We start from the raw sequence: 20,576 nt of genomic DNA on the forward strand, positions 1-20,576 counted from the left end.
GGACAACAGGTTCTTGCCGCTGTGGATCCTGAAGCGCCAGGTCTTCGCCGTCGTCACGACTACCAGGGCGGCGGCGACTGCCTTATACAGTTTCCCCGGGAGGGAGCCCCCCGGACCGAGCCCCGTCGCCGTCAGCAGCAGCTGCAGAGGCCACAGAGACGCCTCCAGGTCCTCCGGGTGCAGCGTGAAGAACACCATCCTGTTCACACACGGAAACACATTCTAACTGCGCACCGCACATCACCGTGGTTATTTCTGGCATAACATGTGTGCCAACAATTAGTATTTTATGGCACAATTCTAAATTTGAATTTTTGAAAAATAATGTCACCAAGCTTTTTTTTGCTGCAACAAACCAAACTTTTTCCGCCTCCTGTACACTTCCGTTTAATCTTTGTCAGACCTGTCTCCCCAATCGTTCCCATCATAAATATAAATTTGCCTACCTTCTAATTACCCAGCAAGTGCTATCGTCATATTCTTGCTTTGGCGCACGTACATCGCCTGTAATTCTCCTCCGAGCAATGAATAGAACTGCTATGTCCTGCAAGCTATTAGAGAAGCTAGGTTCTGAGAGCCAGCCTTACGCGAGCGATTTCAGACACACCCGCGGCTTGTCTTAACTTACGCTTCGGCACGTCGCTGGCTTAATTTCCCACAGCAGCGCAAATCCACCCCACAACCCCTTCTCCATCCTTTCCTGGGAACAATGCCCAGAGCAGTGACCAGTCCTTAACCCTGGCCAGGAACGACCTGTCTCAAGGTCTTGACACGAGCGTTCGAATGTACCGCCTCTGACCTCTAGTGGCAGAGTTGCGAATTACTTTCCCTGGGTATTTGAACGTCCGCTAAATCGCCTGCCCCTTGGCGCCTCACGCAACAAACAGTGCCCGTTAGTTCATTTCCAAGCCACCAGAGCTCTGCACTAGTCCCCTCCATAAATAAGCCCAATGTGTGAGAACGTCGGTGAATTATTCGCCCGGGACGCAGCTACAACCCAGAAGCTACTTCAGTTAATCTAATGTCAACTAAGAATTATTGGTTTGTTTGAGGTGAGTCCTTCGATGAAAATTTCCTGAAATTTCACTTTAATTTTTAGCGACGCAGAATAGACCAGGGAAGCGGCTCCTTGAGCAAAAACTTAAACGGGCTTAAATTAAAGTCAGTTTATGGACGATAGTTTAACGTGTCAACGTCATAACAAAACATTGATGAAATATTTGCATACTTTTATGAATCAAATTGAATCATTTTTATTTTAATAATAAAAGAATAAATATTTGTAATTATACTAGTAATCAGACTTTTAAAATGCAAGAATAATTAACCTTTATTGCCGAAATTGTTGTTGTAATAAGCAATGAAAACCACATTAACTTTTCACTTCACTTTATAAACAGTCGACGAAACAGTTCACGTGTATAGATGACTTGTAATTAATTTTAAAAACTGACGTTTAGCTATAAAGTTTAAATATAATTATGAACAAGTTCTCATGTAAATAAACTGTAATCAAATATCTATCATCAATTATATGAATCACCATAATTTTTTAGTCAATTGTAACATAACCTAATATTACTGCACTCGCCGACAGCGTAACGGAACAATGTGCGTAACGGGACACATTTTCGTGCGTGCAGCCGGCGTTCATAGATTTATTAGACGTTGTCACGTCAAAAAATACGTGCCCGGGTGCTTCCTGTGTGCGATGCCGTCTCCGGCCTTGAACACGTGACGGCCCCGTGCCTGGACTGTATCCAGACAAGGGTGGTTATTACCCACAATCCGCTGCGAAGGCCTGTCTCGACCTGCCCGAAGCTGTCAGGGTCTCGGACTGGCGGGGAACAAGGCGTGGCCGCGATAATATTTTTAAGTGATTAGCAGCCCGGGGAGCCCGTCGACCGAGAAGGATCGATACAACAAATCGATCATGCGCGCTCGTTTCAATATCGGCTCCTACTTCGGGAAATTTCCAAAACAATCACTCGTGTCAAATTTTTTTTCCCAACGAGGAATATAATTTGAATGAAAAAAAAAATTTCTGTTGTTTGTTAAGCGCGCGATACTTGAAAATTAAATTAAAAAAACTATTTTCATTACGGGCATGGATTGAAAATCGTGACATTTAACCTAAAACTTCGCGGTTTAATGAGTGTATTTTTTTTTATTAAATTTTAACCTGTTTGCATAAACTAAACAGATAGGTATGGAAAATTTGTGATCGTGTTCGTTTGCTAAGAAGAAACTTAAATAAATACTTGACCGAGGAATGTATGTTGTAAGTTCGTTTTTCATTCAAATTAAATATATATGTTTTTAATATTAAAATTTTCCCTGAATTTCTAGCATAAAAACTACATATCTTTAAGATTGACGTAATGATACAAAATTGTGGAAATTTCTTTTTATTCAAATTTTATTACATTAATTTTTTATAAATTTTAAAAAAGTTTCTTGAATTTTCTCAGATAATAATTTCTGATTTTCAAGATGGCGGCCATAACGAAAATTACAATGGTGACGTCATTATTTCATAATGGTGGAAAGTTTCAGAATTCAAAATGGCGGCATCACAAAATGGTTGGATTTAAAACGTCGGATTCCAAAACGGCGGTTACAAGATGGCGGCCGGGGTTAAGGTCAAAGGTCAAAGTTCAAGGTCTTCCAAGATGGCCGCCGTGACGTCACAATCCAAGATGGCTGACATCGGCCTGAACACTGTGCCAGGAGCCCCTGGACATTATCTTTTTTTTTGCTTACGTTAAGCTTATTCGCTGCGAGCTGACGACCTCATTACCGTAACTTATTACGCCGACTGTAAAGAAGTTTCGATCAAATAAAAACCATTAAATGAAATTTCGTATTGGAAAAAGGTTTCATAAAAATTTTCAAATCGAGGTTCGCCCGTTACTCTGGAACGAAACGCACCAACCAGGCAAGCGCAGGAGCGCTTCAGTAAACGTGGAAGTCAATCCGATTAGAGGAAGCTTACTCGATTGGGAAAAAAAAAAAAAAATACTGTCGTCATGGCGTCTATTCCGAGCGCTCGCCTGCCATTTCAAAAAAAAAAAAAAAAAAAAACATCTCGCTCTCTGGGAATCGCAGCTGAGGAGGCGAGTTCCGGTTATTGAACGCGACCATCAGGGCTACTAACATTTCCCCCGTGCCTCCAGCCAGTGTTACCAGGCCGTTCCGTAATATTATTGGCAGACCTGTGTTCCCTGGTGGGGAGGCTGAGATTCTCTTTCTGACGTGTCAAATCCTCAGCTCTATCGGTACAAAGACACTTGGCAGCAGTGATTTCAAGTGAGAACGTAAACGAAAGTCGATGGAGCGGGAAATGTTGCACAAAGATGGCGGAACCACGCGTGTAGCAACGTAAAAACCCGTATATAGTCACTTTCGTGAACATCGGGGGACACGCCAAACGTATTTGTGTTCAAATTGAAATTATTTTTTTTTTTTTTATTGAAACTACATTGAAATATAATGGCCAAACTAAAATATTCATGTTAAAAATTAATCGCAAGTTTTGAAATACCCAAGAAGACTGGCATTACAATGATTATAATACATATTCTCCTTCTAAAACCCCAAGAGGCTCAGTATCACTGCGGTAGAATGGGCGCCTGTTAACCTCAAGAACCGTGGTTTCAAATCTCATCGTTAGTAGAGACTGGAAAAATTCGCGGATTCATTTCGTAGTATGCTAAAATTCAGATAATTATAACGTTGTGCTGCTTCTGCTATTGGTTCACTGTTAATATGTAGGACTCTTGGCCAATTAGAGACCATCATTCAAAGAAGTATCCAATCAAAAGTTACCCACTTGAGACGCCTCAAAATTCAGTACCCAATGAACGGGCGCCGTTTGCCCAAGTAGGCAGAGGATCGTGGAGTCTATCCTGAAGGTCGTTGAACTCGCGAATTTTTCCGGTCTCTAATCATTAGAAATTATTTTTTACTTTTTTATAATAACTTTATAATACAATAATTATGTTTAATCAGCTCAATACGCAGCTATTTTGTGTTTCATTCAAGTATAATATTTTTATAAACAGTGTAAAGACAATAAAATATTCAACAATAATTATTTTTATTTTGGTTATTAATTTACGCAGTTAATACTTTAGAAGCTATTCAGGGCAGTGTTTACAAATAACTCTTAACTAATGTAAGTACCGGGACAACACAAAGCATAAATGCCCGGGTAAGTATTCGAACCCAGTACCTATTACTGCGGACACAATTTTTGTATCGATACAGTTGTTTGTAATGCCAATGTACAAATTGACAAATATGTGTAGTTTTACGTAGATATTTCTGTCCCGTTTACAAAAAAAATATATTATACATAGAGACCTGCAAAATTCGCGTTTCGATGACCTTCAGGATAGACTGCACATACCCCTGTACACTCGGGGTAAATAACGCAAGTTCATTGGCTGCCAACTTGTAAGTCTTCTCATCTGGTTTGTCTGTGATTCGATCCTTCTTTGGTTGAGGGCTTATAACTGGTTGAGATTCGTCCAGATGAACAGTAAGCCAATAGCAAAATTATCTAAGAGGTATATGTGTTTGAATTCTAGCCTATCACCGAATGAATCCGCGAATATTGCAGGTATCTAATTTATACAGTGTATAAACCTAGGCTTTGAATTCGTTTCACGAGAGACTGTGTAAAACACAATTTTCAATGCGTCGTTTTTTCCACGGGGGGTCACAAAATGGTGGCGGGACCCATTCAGAAACACACAAAAAAATAAGGGGTGGAAAAAAGGGGGGGGGGGTATATCCTATATCTTCCAGTTGACTTCTTGCTGCACGTATTTCATGCGAGAGAATTGCGGTGTTTGTAGTAGACTTTCCGTAATGAGGATTTACTGAGGACGTCGTACATCAACTTGAAGTCCACCCATAAAAAGCTCTTTAATAACACCCAGACGGGGTGGGGAGATAGGAAAGAGAAAATAATGTGTATATACACATATACAACCGCCTTAACAAAAGGGAAACACGTGATTTAAGTTCTCGCTCTGTGTCCCGCTGTATGATCCCGCTCAGAAACTTGCCCGGAGTGTGTGTGGGGGGGGGGGGATAAATTTTAGTTGTGAATTTCCACCGCCGAGGTTGTCAGCCCTTCCGCAGTTCGCAGCGGCGAGAGAGAGACAGATACGCCCGGGAAACCACGTAAAGCCAGAAACATGGGGAATTTTCACGCTGTTAAAAAAATTATAATAATTTTACAGACATTTAAATGAACACTGAATAATAATAATAATAATTTTTGCTTTCACAAGGAAAATATTTGGAAACTCAGTTGCCAAAGAGCTCCGAGGCAGAGCAAATTACAAAATTTACTCTTGTATTTGTAGTCTGAATCTTTGGGCTCAAACAATTTTTGATACCGTAAAAACAGGGTTTGAAAATTAAAATGGTTTCTTCTCTAGTATAAAATTTGTCTGAATTTATTAATAACCATCTTAATATTAACTTAAATCTTTGTACAAAAAAATTATAAGACCAGGTGCAAGGGAATGAATAAATAATGTTATATTTGGAAAAAAATAATTGCAAAACTACCTTATTAGGCACAATATGAAAATCGTTAAGACATTTAATGCTGGATGCATTAAGTTGAAAATATTTTCGCTGAATGGAATATGAGAAAATGTTAAATCGTTCTTTTAAGAATATTGGCGAACATGTAGGTTGTTATGTAGCTACATTAAGTTCTTAACATGTTCCAGTAGTTTATAAAAGTTTCCAAAACATTTCCAGAAGAAATATAGTTACTTCGAAATTTACCTACGCCTGAAGGTTGTGCCGAACGGGATTTTTTTTCTTCCTAGTGGCAGATATTTTTTAAAGCATTGTTAAAAATTTTCATCTTAAATTTAAGACGAACTCGGTTACACATTTTAAGGATCTTCGTAAAATTTGCCGTTATCTTCGTAAATAACGAGTGCTAAGTTTATTAACATTTGAACGTGAATCCACGAAAATGTTCTTGGTAAACTAGCAAAACATTCAATACTTGTTTAGATTCCTGCACAATAAGTTTTATTTCTTGAAATAGGGCATACTTTATACGATGATCCAGTTATCTGAAATTACGAACAACCTTTAGTTCATTTGAGGCGAATTATTCGTTTGAAATTCCGTAAGTTTATTGTTATTTATAAGTGTGTGTGAACTTACGTGTGTCTGTCGCAACTGACGCTACGTGCTTCAAAAAAAAATATCCCAGTGAGTGACAATGTTTTGGTTTCGAAGCAAACCGATCTTCCAATACATAATCAGTAGGGGCAGGCATTTTTCGCGAAAAGTTCTGAACAATTATTAGACTCCAACAAGGTATACCCGCACCTGTAGTTTCTTCCTTGTGATTGGCGGCCGTCTGCGAGAGAAGTCGTTGCCTTGTTTGGCCGGGCCACTCAGGACGCGTTTACTTCCGCACTGAATCACTGTGATGGGTGTTGTCACAATCGATATGTACCTGGGAGTAACTCACACAATCACGAAACACAAACGATGGTGACAGTGTTTTAACTTTCAGCTGGTCTCGGAATCTTTTTCGCGAAATCTGCATGCCTCTAATAATCAGCAATGAAATAAAAATCGCTAAATTTGCACACAGATTCGCTTGGCTCTGAGTTACAGAAATCACGTTAAACGTTGAGTCACGCAGAAATTCAGCTTGTGCTGTCCGTCCAAAGAAGGCATGTAAATAATTTTAGGTTGCTAAGAGGAAAAAAAAAAGATTTTAAGTCACAAAATAACCAAAAATGGGATGAAATCAATCGTATGCTAAGAGCAAGAGTCTGTTCACGTGGTCTCGGGAATTTTAAGTCAGCAGAAAAGAGTTTTTTACGGCATGAACATGGCCCCCATATTCGATTACGGGCCCTGGACCCAGCATCGGAAAATGACGTGGCAAAATGAACCAGTATAATATGGAAAATAAAACACGAAACGGAAAAATTTTGAAAGCTGGCTTCAGTAACGGTTTAGAAGGCGAAATCATGTCGTGTAACTAACTGGCTATCTCGATGTTTTGATTGAGTAAATGCTTCGGTGGAAGTTACAATTATTCTGCACCGCGTGAGACCATACAGTTAGCAACGCACGCGAACGTGATCAATTTCTTAAAGAGTTCCGGCGAAAAAGTTTTCAGACAATGAACTGTCTCGAAACGATAAAGCACTGTCGGTTAGCAGCCAGGACAGGAAAGAAAATTGCGGAACGGGTGGTTAGTGAAAGAGAAAGAGAGATGGGGAAGGGGAAAAAATTCTGACGGCAATGAAAACGAAGTTATTAATAACGGACAGCAACAATATGTCAGTCGGCTGTCCTCGGCTGTCTTCGGCTTTCATCGGATGTCTTCGGCCGGTCTCGGGTGTCGTCGGGTATGCGCGCATGCGCAGTCGTGCGTGTCCGTCCGTCAAGTTATTAACTGCGCCTTCATCCTTCAACCTTTCCACCGTGAAACCACGTAATGGCCACCTACTCGGATTAATTTTTTTTTTCTTCCCCCTTCTCCGTGTGTTAAAAACGTGTTATTTCCGTCCCCTGTAATCAGTAGCTTTTTGCACGGAACGCAAGCCAATTTGTGTTGCAGCGAGTAGCTCCAACTGCCAATTCATTAAAAACCGCAAGTATAACAGGGTTCAATGCTTAAAAACTAACTAAAAAAATTTCATAGTTTGCTTAAAGATTTTTTTACAGCCTTTCCCTCGCTTCGTGATCGAAAACAAGGAAAACACCGTTAAAAAGATGGTTTTAAATAGAATAACTAAGACGTTAACGTAATTTCTTGCAACTGTGTCCGCCCGTTCTATAGCTATGCAGAAGCGGAGATCGTAAATAGGAACGAATCTCATGGAACTATTTTTTTTTGACGTGACAACGTCTAATAAATCGATGAACTCCGGCTGCACGCACCCGTTACGCACATTGTCCCGTTACGCTGTGTCCCGTTACGCTCATTGTACGCTTGCGCCGCATCTATCTCTCTTCCACTCGATTGGAACAACCATCGACTTGACTTTTTCGAGGCACATTAAACTTGAAATACTCCCATTCGTTTCCTACTTTCCCTATCATCGTCCTATCCTTAACAGAATAACACAGATTGGAAGAAGTTAAATAGCAAACATGTATAAAAGTTATAGATAAAATAATCTGTTCGTTAAAGTAATAAACATATTTGAATTAATGAGTGCAAATGTATCAATTAAATTTAAGATTTCATTTCACTCATTCTTTGTATCCATACAAAACAGTGATAATTCAATAAAAATAGTTCAATTTTATTCATAAAAGTATGCAATCATTTCATCAATGTTTTGTTATGACGTTGTCACTTTAAACTATCGTCCGTAAACCGACTTTAGAAAAAAACCAATTTTGTTTCTGTGTTTTTGTGTATTCATCTTTCTTTGTCCGGTCTCAGTCTTTTATCTACGACAATCAGTGCGAACTAGCAAAGGCGTACGTCCAAACAGTTATTCAAGTGGATGCTTGTTATGTTCATTCGCCTTTTTTTTTTCAGCGCGGAAGGTGACGGCGATCCGTTGCAGTTTCACCTCGCCTAGAGGTCGCCTCCACACGGCGATGGCTGGGGTGCAATACAGCCTCTTGGAAGGTCGCCTTCATCAAACCTTCTCCCGTGAGTTCACCTCTGTGTAGTGCCCTAGCGTGATCGCCTGGATGTTAGGCAACCGCATCGTACGTGCCTGCCGTGCGGGTTGCCTACGCGAAACTAGCTCAGGCGAACGTGCGGTTTTCTGGCGCCGCGTCGCGTCGGGCTGAAATTCGAAGCTTTATGTTTGCTCCCATTTGCTAATTTCTCATAGATAAATTTTGTTTTTTTTCCCCCTATTAATTGGCACTGACTGATTCGCTTACTTCTCTCCTAGCTGGGCGTCGTTGCCTCACGGTCGTAGAGGGGCGTGTCCAAATAACTGCGGTCCAATCAAGAACACGGTGCACGAGAGTGAAGATTTTCATAAAAGCTTGCAACAAAACTAATCCACTAAATGTCCTGTCTTCCAGCAGAGGGTCTAAAAATTATTAGAAAGAAAATTCAATATTTTTATTATATATTTTTTTAATAACTCGTTTCCAACAAAAGATACAACAAAGGGGCCACATTCACAAAAATAAATAAATTAAAATATTTTAACGCATATGAAGTGAAGAACATTTACTGAGATATTTTAATTTGTTTCACGCAACATAGTATAGTACATTAAATTATTTTTTAAGTGTGATAAATAAACTTTGATTATGATTTAAAATTATTTAAATATACTTTTATTATTTATGTAAACAGTTTGATTAACAAACCCATTTTAAACGTAAAATTTTTCCTGCTGTATGGAAATGCATTTACAGGTGTCTTTATTTCCTTGCATTTTACATAACTCTAATACGGGTGCATGCATATACTTCTCTCTTATCAGGTTAATATTTTTGCATCGGTTTTTCGTGGAATCCTGTGAAGTGTGTGAAAAAAAAAGATTCATCTGTTATGTTTAGTTTCGATTCTAAAAATATCGATTTTTGATTCTAAATCCGATTCTAAAACGAGAAAACAGGATTTGCAGAAGCTGACTGGAAACACGTGAAGAACGAGAGAACCACACATTTGAAAACTGTAGCTTGAATCTCTCGCGCGGTGAAAGTTAAGCCCCTTATCTTTCATCCGCTTCCAAACCGTCCTTTTTCCTTAACGCTGATAACAAGTGATGGGTCGAATACCAATTTCCTCAAATCCGATTTTCAAATTCGAACACAAATGAATATCTCGGATACACCCCTCGAATATGAATCTGGGTGCCAAGGTTCAAATATAAAAATCAAGTACATGAAACGGAAAATGTTAATACGGTGTTAAAAAATTCAACTCCTGGGTTTTATGTATAATTTACTAATATTATGAAATAAATATTTTCATTATAATTATATAAATACATTTCGTCCAAAAAAATTTTTATTCGAATCTTTTTCCTCGAATATCGAATCGTACGAATACTAATGGTTTGGTGGTATCTGAGGAAATTTTTGGCACATCATTAGTTAAAACCCCTGAACAAGTTTTTTTTTTCTCATTAGACGCAATACAGGCATTTTGGTCAATCGAGTTGCTTGTAGAATTGAAAGTTTGGTCATTATGCATGTGAGTACAATTCAACCACAAAGTAGAACCAACTTTGTTAAGGTCAGTATTTCATTAATGCCACCTTCGACACAGCCTTTATGTTAAGGAGAGTATGTATGATTTGCGATAAAGTGGTAATGAAAGTCAGTATATTAGCTACTGACCTTTAGGCGTTTGTCCGTTCCAGGTCAATATTTAATGTTTATTTTCCACGCGGTTAAAGTTTCCGATTTTTTTGAGTGACTGAACTTCCACAAAATAAATAGATATATAACGCATACTTTTTTCATAATTAGCTAGCAAAGTTGTAATTTCAAATTGTGTACAGTATGCATAAGGAGAATGAAGTTGAATATTAACCTGCAACTTTGTATGTTTTAAAGACAATGTTACTGACTGCGATGTAATATTGTTTAATTTCTTTCCGAAAAAATATAATATTTATTTTACCTTGCTCTTTTAAATCATCTGAAATTTCTTTTTTTTTTTTTTTTAATAAATTTTTCTGACTGATATTTAAACCATACCACGCAATAGCAACTAGCATTTCTTTTAAACGCAAATATTTTTAGTTATTTATTCTATTTGGTTCTCCCTATACATACTGCACCAAAACAAAATTAATTAAAAATTTAACTTTGCCAGTTAATTATGCAAAACGTGTGCTCTATATTTTATGTGTTTTTTTTTATGTTATTGATAGGGACCGGAAATATTCGCGGGTTCATTGACCTCCAGGATGAACTCCATAGTTCTACGTACACTCGGTCAAATGCCACCCACCCATTGGCTGCTGTCTTGTGAGGCGTCCCAACTTAGCAGCCTGTGATTCGATAAAGCTTTGGTTGGGTGTTTCTCATTGGCCCAGAGTCATCCAGGTGAGTTGTGAGCCAATATCAGGGGCAGCACTGAGGTATAACTGTTTGTATTTTAGCCTGTCGCGAAATGAATCCGCGAATTTTTCCTGTCTCTAGTTATTGAGGTTCGGCTATTCAAAATGTCTGCAGGTTTAACTGTACTGGATGAAGGAATATAAAATGGCGAACTGTAGCGGGACATACTCCACGTCTCGGAGTGTATGCCCCGGAGGTGTGGATAGCTACACGTGAGGGCGCAACTTCGGGCCTAACTGCAAGCCCAGCGCCCATCTGCTATCCGCGCGTACTCCCGAGCCCCGTCATTGGCCGGCTCGCGTCTCCCCCCACCCCCCACCAGACCGCCCGCGTCATTATGATAAGTGGTCGCGGGAACAGCAGACGGCCGGGCAGTCGGGCAGTCACAACGAACAACCATCCGCTTTGTCGCCTGGGGATCCGTGTACACTGCCGGTACCATAACACGAGCGCAGGTGTCGTGTCCCATGTTTCCTCGAGTAGAGACCTGAAAAATTCGCGGGTTCATTAAGTTCTATGCTAAAATTCAAATAATTATACCTTAGTGCTGCTTCTGCCATTGGTCCACTGTTAATCTGGAGGACTGAGGGGCCAATTAGAGACCCTCACCCGTAGAAGTGTCCAATCACAGGCCATACCCAGTCAAAACGACTCACAAGTCAGCAGCCAATGAACAGTTGGCATTTGCCCGAGTGTGTAAAGGATATTGGAGTCTATCCTAACGGTCATTGAACCCGCGAATTTTTCCTGTCTCTAAGTATTCTCAATGTACAGTGTCGGTGCTAGAATCCGAGCGCGTGAGTTATGTTTCTTGTATCGCGAGTAGAGACCGTAAAAAAAATTTTCGACGTAAAGTGCCGTTACCGGAACCCGAGCGCAGGTGTGTTTGTTGTTTTCTCGAGTAGAGACCGGAAAAAATATTCGCGACGTACAGTGCCGGTACTGTAATCCGAGCGCAACTGTTGGCTTTCTGGTTTTCATGAGTATAGACCAGAACAATTCGTGACGTACACTGCTGGTACTAGAATACGAGCGCAGGTGTGTTTCATAGTCTATTGAGTAGAGACCAGAAAAATTTTCTACGTAGATTGCCGTTACTAGAACGCGAGCGCAGGTGTTGTGTCTCATGTTTTCACGTGTAGAGATCGGAAAATAATATTCGCGACGTACAGTGTCGGTACTAGAATCCGAGCGCATTGTTTATGTTTCTTGTTTCGCGAGCAGAGACCGGTAAACTTCTCGACGTACAATGTCGTTACTAGAACACGAGAGCAGGAGATATCTTAACAATAATAATACTATTAGGAACAGTAAAAACACTTTCAACAAATAATTAATTCTATTGTAACATTAAGAATTTTAATAACAAAATCTGCTAACATTTCTGGGTCTCTAGGAATGTGTTTTTTTTTTTTTTTTTTTTTCGCAATTAAATTTAGAGGCAAACTGTAACATAAAACACTGTAGCATTGTCTGAACCTCATGGTTGGCTGGGTTTGATTTCAGATGCATGTCTACTGTCGGCGCACCAATCACAGCCATCCAGTGCGGAAGCAAACTCGTCCTGAATGGCCCGGCCAGACAGGGCGATGTCTTCTCTCGCAGACGACCGCCAATCACAAGGAAGAATCAGCGAAAGACCTCAAGCAGGTGTATAAAGTTCACATAGGGACACCGGGTTAAGGAAGGGAAGCCAGCCGCCATGTTGAATGACCTTGACCTCGGGAATCATCATAGTTGACCCTGGCCTTGACACTTCACAGCCAACACATTCAAGCTTTCAAATTTTGCGCACTCCCATGCTTCCATACTTGTACCTGTATGTACTACTCGCTCAATCGCATACTTGTTCACTCGTATACTTGCGCGCTTTTTTTTACAAGCTATAACTAGAGACCGGAAAAATTCGCGGGTTCAGTGACCTTCAGGATAGACTCCAATATTATCTACACACTCGGGCAAATGCCAACTGTTCATTGGCTGCTGACTTGTGAGTCGTCTCGACTGGGTGGCCTGTGATTCGACACTTCTACGAGTGAGGGTCTCTAATTGGCCCTCAGTCCTCCAGATTAACAGTTGACCAATGGCAGATGCAGCACTAATGAATAATTATTTGAATTTTAGCATAACACGAAATGAACCCGCGAATTTTTCAGGTCTCTAGCTATAACTTATTTAGCCGGGTAGAGAGATTTTTGGTAGGGGCAAAACTTATGGGTTCGCGTCACCGACATGCTAGTGACGTGTTGCGCCAGACTGGCGAATCGCAGCGGCCTGTGTACATGTATACGCATATATACACTAGTACATTGTATATACTCGACTGTATCATGTGCGTGTTGAACTCTTTTTTTGGATGGGTAAAATACTTGTGAGTTCGTATCACCGACATGCTCTAGTAGCAGTAAGTGAAGTTAATTTGACCACGTGAATACATGACCTAGGTCTGACATAACTGGGGTAAGTCATAGCTAGGTAATGAATTTTTACGTAATTTTGACATACCACTGACATCTGTCGTGACTAAAATAATGATGTAAGGATAAATGATACCATGCTGACATCATACTGATGTTTATAGAAATCGAGGTAAAGAGAGCTGAGAAAATCGGTATGAAATATTCTGACGTCCTCGCCCGATAAAATAGAAATCAAAAATTTCAATTTTCTTTAATGAAAAGAAATTGTTTACAATAATCTCCCGAAAAGTAAAACAAGAAAATAAAAATAAGGATATTTTTATAGCCAATAAGTAGAGACATGAAAAATTCGCGGGTTCATTTCGTGTTATGCTAAAATTCAAATAATTATACTTTAGTGCTGCTTCTGTCATTGGTTCACTGTTAATCTGGAGGACTGAGGGCCAATTAGAGACCATCACTCATAGAAGTGTCGAATCACAGACCACCCAGCCGAGACGACTCACAAGTCAGCAGCCAATGAACAGTTGGCATTTGCCCGAGTGTGTAGAGGATATTGGAGTCTATCCTGGATGTCACTTAACCCGCGAATTTGTCCGGTCTCTACCAATAAGACAGTGTCCAACTTTTATCTAATTGCCAACTGCGTACATAATAATTTTACATGTGATCATGAATTTTTATCCCTTTCCCTTAAATATTTGTCATAATTTATTGTGATTTGTAGAGGCGTGATTTACGACTAGCTTATATAAACTTACTGAAATACGTGTATGTAATTCTTTTGCAAAGCGTTTAGGATAGCGCATAATACTGGTGAGCTTTAGGTACTAGGTCCGGTTCCCAAGTGTTGCTATTTATCGTCTATTATTTTTTTTTTGTATTTGAGTCACATGGAATTATTTTATTATATATTTATAATTTAATAATTATGATTTAAAAATAAATATTATAATTGTATACTAATTGTTATTTGAATTAAGTTGTATTGATATTCTGTACTGGGATTGTAGAGCGCATCTTATAGTTTTGACTAATAAATAAACTAAATTAAAACGTGTTTAATTATTGTCCGGGGTGTCGTATGGATGTGAAAACCAGAATAATGATAATAATTTCAATTTTACAAATTATGAAATTTTAATTATTCAGACTATAGTCAAAATTTAAAAAAATTCATAAATAGACCACAGTTATTTCAAAGTTTTAGGTTTTCACTTTTGTCGGCAATTCCCATGACTGTATTATTATTATTATTATTATTATTATTATTATTATTATTATTATTATTACATTCTCATTCCTCTATCTTGTGAAGTTTCACTTCTAACACGCGTAACATTTACGTACACATGTGAATTCCCTCCCCCCCCCCCCCCTTAGTTTTCTTATCTATCGCCTGGTTAGCTTTGGAGATAAGATTTTTTTTTTAATAAAAACACACCCACCCCATTTTTTTCAGTTCTAGTATGTTTATCATATAAACCAAATTTCGTAACATCAGCTTCATAATTTCCACACGTATGATTTTTTTATTATTAAATTGAGCTCAACTCCTTTTCAACCCCCTTAGCAACAATATTTTTATAAATTAAAAAAAAAAGTCTGTACTTTGCACTTTACGTAATTTATTACTTTTTTTTCTTTAGTTTCCTGTACATGAGAGACCATCAAGGAAAGAAGCATCGAATCACAGGCTACCTAGTTCAGGCATACCACAAGTCTGTAGCCAATGGAAAATGTGGCGTTTTCCCGAGAAAGAAGATTTTTTGAAGCTAGGGAGGAACCCCCCTCCCCCCCCAAAAAAAATTCAACTACATCCAGTAGTTTTATTTATTCTATTTTCATGTTTATAAAATACACGCATTTACAGTGATGACACATAGTAGTAGATCAGGTGTCAAATAAAAATTTACATACAAAGAAAGCATTGTTTGAAAATAAACATACATTTTATTCTTAACTCGATGGAGGTACTAGCATTTAAATAAATAAATTTATTTTATGCAACCCCTCCCCCCCCCCCTCCCCCTTTACCAAACTTTATGTGCCAGAGATGCCCCCATGAGCTAGCCTAGAGGTCATTGAAACAACAATTTTTTTAAATTTTTCCTTCCAGTCCCTACATGAAAGTATGTTGTCGGCACGTGTATATTTAAACGAATCTGGAGTGAGGAGAGGTAAGTGACGTCACAACCGCCATCTTGGATGGCACCAGAGTGGGATACGGAACAATCCCCCATCGCTGTCGGAGAGGAGACCCCTGCTAGCGACTGTAAGTACGTAGACGGGGGAAGAAAAAAAAAAAGTTTTTTTTTTTCTGTAATTTGGTTTACGGACGATATTTTTACGTGATAACGTCATAAGAAAACATTGATGAAAAATTACATACTTTTTTTAATTTTCAAATATTATTTACAGTTTTTGCAAATTTAATTTAAATAATTTGTTTTAAATATAATCACGAACAATTCTTTATAGAAATAAACTGAAATCGAATCAATGTCAATAAATTGTTAATTTGTAAAATTTCGAAATTGGACAAATAAATCAAATATTATTTTAAAATTTCTGCTTTCAAAAAGCCCGCCTTAACCTGTTTGATATTATAGATGATTTTCTCGCACGGTGGTTGGCCGGTTCTTGCACGCTCGGCTCGGGCGGAACGTGACAATGAGTCATGTTTTTTTTTCCGTGCGTGCAGCCGGCGTTCATCGATTTATAAGGCGTTTATCACGTCAAAATTCGTGAGTTCATTGATCTCAGGGTTAGCTTCCACATTGCCTCCCGTTCATTGGCCGCTCGCTGGCTCTTGAGCTGTCTCAATGGGTTTAGCCTGCAATTGGAAGCTTCTTTCGTTGATAGTCTTTCTTTCATTGGCCCAGAAAAAGAAGAAAGACCCCACAGATAACACAGTGAGCCAATAGCAGAATCAGAATTTAATTTTTAGCCTATCGCGAAATTAATACGAGGTTTTTTTCCCCCGGTCTATTTACGTTTGCAAATTCTCTTAATAAAAAAGTAAAACTAAAGTTTCGTACATTTCTTTTCCCCTTCTATATTGTTTCATGAAATAAATATACAAACTTATTTCGCCAAATAGTTTTTCGTCTAAGTCACAAAACATTCCGGAACGACCAAAAAAAATGAAGAAAATACCTAACGTGCCTATATTTACTTATTTTTATTGTTTGTTCTGTTAACGTCGTTGTAAGTGAGCGGGTATGGTAAAATAGTATCAGGGACTGGAAAAATTCGCGAGTTCTAAAACCTCCAGAATAGATTCCACGATCCTCTGCCTACTTGGGCAAACGGCGCCCGTTCATTGGGTACTGAATTATGAGGCGTCTCAAGTGGGTAACTTGTGGTTGGATACTTCTTTGATTAAAGGTCTCTAATTGGCCAAGAGTCGTCCTACATGCTACATATTAACAGCGAACCAATAGCAGCATAAAACGAAATGAACCCGCGAATTTTTCCGGTCTCTAAGTATCAGGCTGTTATGATCGGATAGGAGGTTTACCTATAAATGCCACCTCTTAGTCTCTTATGATCTCTTGATAGAAAGCGGCCATTGTAACGCCGAAAAGCAAGAATTCTGCTATTTGAGCGAAATGGTATCAGGCTGTTATGATCAGATAGGAGGTGTACATCTTTAACACGAAAATTTCGCGGGAATTTACTTGGTCGCAATCCATAATGCACTGTTCCTGATTGGACAGCAGTTGTCTGGACACGCCCCCTCTGCAATTGTGAGTCAATGACCTCCAACCAGGAGAGAAGCGAGAGAGCGAATCAGAGCAGCGCCCACAAACAAGACAAAAATCAGCCAATGGGAAAAGCAAGTATTGGTAGAGCAGAAACAGTGCTTTAAATTTTATCCTGAAGCATCAGGCATTTATGATCGGATAGGAGGTCTACCATTAAATTCCACCTCTTAGTCTCTTATGATCTCTTGATAGAAAGCGGCCATTGTAACGACGAAAAGCAAGAATTCTGCTATTTGAGCGAAATGGTATCAGGCTGTTATGATCAGATAGGAGGTGTACATCTTTAACACGGAAATTTCGCGGTGATTTACTCGGTCGCAATACATAATGCACTGTTCGTGATTGGACAGCAGTTGTCTGGACACGCCCCCTCTGCGATCGTGTGCCAACGACGTCCAACCAGGAGAGAAGCGAGAGAGCGAATCAGAGTAGCGTCCATAAACAAGACAAAATTCAGCCAATGGGAAAAGCAAGTATTGGTAGAGCAGAAACAGTGCTTTAAATTTTATCCTGAAGCATCAGGCTGTTATGATCGGATAGGAGGTCTACCTTTAAATGCCACCTCTTAGTCTCTTATGATCTCTTGATAGAAAGCGGCCATTGTAACGCCGAAAAGCAAGAATTCTGCTATTTGAGCGAAATGGTATCAGGCTGTTATGATCAGATAGGAGGTGTACATCTTTAACACGAAAATTTCGCGGGAATTTACTTGGTCGCAATCCATAATGCACTGTTCCTGATTGGACAGCAGTTGTCTGGACACGCCCCCTCTGCGATTGTGAGCCAATGACCTCCAACCAGGAGAGAAGCGAGAGAGCGAATCAGAGTAGCGTCCATAAACAAGACAAAATTCAGCCAATGGGAAAAGCAAGTATTGGTAGAGCAGAAACAGTGCTTTAAATTTTATCCTGAAGCATCAGGCTGTTATGATCGGATAGGAGGTCTACCTTTAAATGCCACCTCTTAGTCTCTTATGATCTCTTGATAGAAAGCGGCCATTGTAACGCCGAAAAGCAAGAATTCTGCTATTTGAGCGAAATGGTATCAGGCTGTTATGATCAGATAGGAGGTGTACATCTTTAACACGAAAATTTCGCGGGAATTTACTTGGTCGCAATCCATAATGCACTGTTCCTGATTGGACAGCAGTTGTCTGGACACGCCCCCTCTGCAATTGTGAGTCAATGACCTCCAACCAGGAGAGAAGCGAGAGAGCGAATCAGAGCAGCGCCCACAAACAAGACAAAAATCAGCCAATGGGAAAAGCAAGTATTGGTAGAGCAGAAACAGTGCTTTAAATTTTATCCTGAAGCATCAGGCATTTATGATCGGATAGGAGGTCTACCATTAAATTCCACCTCTTAGTCTCTTATGATCTCTTGATAGAAAGCGGCCATTGTAACGACGAAAAGCAAGAATTCTGCTATTTGAGCGAAATGGTATCAGGCTGTTATGATCAGATAGGAGGTGTACATCTTTAACACGGAAATTTCGCGGTGATTTACTCGGTCGCAATACATAATGCACTGTTCGTGATTGGACAGCAGTAGTCTGGACACGCCCCCTCTGCGATCGTGTGCCAACGACGTCCAACCAGGAGAGAAGCGAGAGAGCGAATCAGAGTAGCGTCCATAAACAAGACAAAATTCAGCCAATGGGAAAAGCAAGTATTGGTAGAGCAGAAACAGTGCTTTAAATTTTATCCTGAAGCATCAGGCTGTTATGATCGGATAGGAGGTCTACCTTTAAATGCCACCTCTTAGTCTCTTATGATCTCTTGATAGAAAGCGGCCATTGTAACGCCGAAAAGCAAGAATTCTGCTATTTGAGCGAAATGGTATCAGGCTGTTATGATCAGATAGGAGGTGTACATCTATAACACGAAAATTTCGCGGGAATTTACTTGGTCGCAATCCATAATGCACTGTTCCTGATTGGACAGCAGTTGTCTGGACACGCCCCCTCTGCGATTGTGAGCCAATGACCTCCAACCAGGAGAGAAGCGAGAGAGCGAATCAGAGTAGCGTCCATAAACAAGACAAAATTCAGCCAATGGGAAAAGCAAGTATTGGTAGAGCAGAAACAGTGCTTTAAATTTTATCCTGAAGCATCAGGCTGTTATGATCGGATAGGAGGTCTACCTTTAAATGCCACCTCTTAGTCTCTTATGATCTCTTGATAGAAAGCGGCCATTGTAACGCCGAAAAGCAAGAATTCTGCTATTTGAGCGAAATGGTATCAGGCTGTTATGATCAGATAGGAGGTGTACATCTTTAACACGAAAATTTCGCGGGAATTTACTTGGTCGCAATTCATAATGCACTGTTCCTGATTGGACAGCAGTTGTCTGGACACGCCCCCTCTGCGATTGTGAGCCAATGACCTCCAAGTGAGAGAGCGAATCAGAGTAGCGTCCATAAACAAGACAAAATTCAGCCAATGGTAAAAGCAAGTATTGGTAGAGCAGAAACAAGGCTTTAAATTTTATCCTGAAGCATCAGGCTGTTATGATCGGATACGAGGTCTACCTTTAAATGCCACCTCTTAGTCTCTTATGATCTCTTGATAGAAAGCGGCCATTGTAACGCCGAAAAGCAAGAATTCTGCTATTTGAGCGAAATGGTATCAGGCTGTTATGATCAGATAGGAGGTGTACATCTTTAACACGAAAATTTCGCGGGAATTTACTTGGTCGCAATCCATAATGCACTGTTCCTGATTGGACAGCAGTTGTCTGGACACGCCCCCTCTGCGATTGTGAGCCAATGACCTCCAACCAGGAGAGAAGCGAGAGAGCGAATCAGAGTAGCGTCCATAAACAAGACAAAATTCAGCCAATGGTAAAAGCAAGTATTGGTAGAGCAGAAACAAGGCTTTAAATTTTATCCTGAAGCTTCAGGCTGTTATGATCGGATAGGAGGTCTACCTTTAAATGCCACCTCTTAGTCTCTTATGATCTCTTGATAGAAAGCGGCCATTGTAACGCCGAAAAGCAAGAATTCTGCTATTTGAGCGAAATGGTATCAGGCTGTTATGATCAGATAGGAGGTGTACATCTTTAACACGAAACTTTCGCGGGAATTTACTTGGTCGCAATCCATAATGCACTGTTCCTGATTGGACAGCAGTTGTCTGGACACGCCCCCTCTGCGATTGTGAGCCAATGACCTCCAACCAGGAGAGAAGCGAGAGAGCGAATCAGAGTAGCGTCCATAAACAAGACAAAATTCAGCCAATGGGAAAAGCAAGTATTGGTAGAGCAGAAACAGTGCTTTAAATTTTATCCTGAAGCATCAGGCATTTATGATCGGATAGGAGGTCTACC

The 20,576-nt window shown here is 39.8% G+C and overlaps 1 long non-coding RNA gene across 1 annotated transcript in view; it reads left to right on the forward strand.

The window, feature by feature from the left end:
• LOC134541094 (uncharacterized) overlaps positions 1 to 14,493 on the forward strand; it is a 79,723-nt gene extending 65,230 nt beyond the window's left edge. Inside the window, exons 2-3 of the long non-coding RNA XR_010076547.1 lie at positions 8,558 to 8,674; positions 12,568 to 14,493. This is a non-coding gene — a long non-coding RNA (uncharacterized LOC134541094). The remainder of the gene's footprint in view (positions 1 to 8,557; positions 8,675 to 12,567) is intronic.
• The last annotated feature ends 6,083 nt before the right edge of the window (positions 14,494 to 20,576 follow it).

Source organism: Bacillus rossius, chromosome 18 (assembly GCF_032445375.1).
Source record: "Bacillus rossius redtenbacheri isolate Brsri chromosome 18, Brsri_v3, whole genome shotgun sequence".
NCBI lineage: Eukaryota > Metazoa > Arthropoda > Insecta > Phasmatodea > Bacillidae > Bacillus > Bacillus rossius.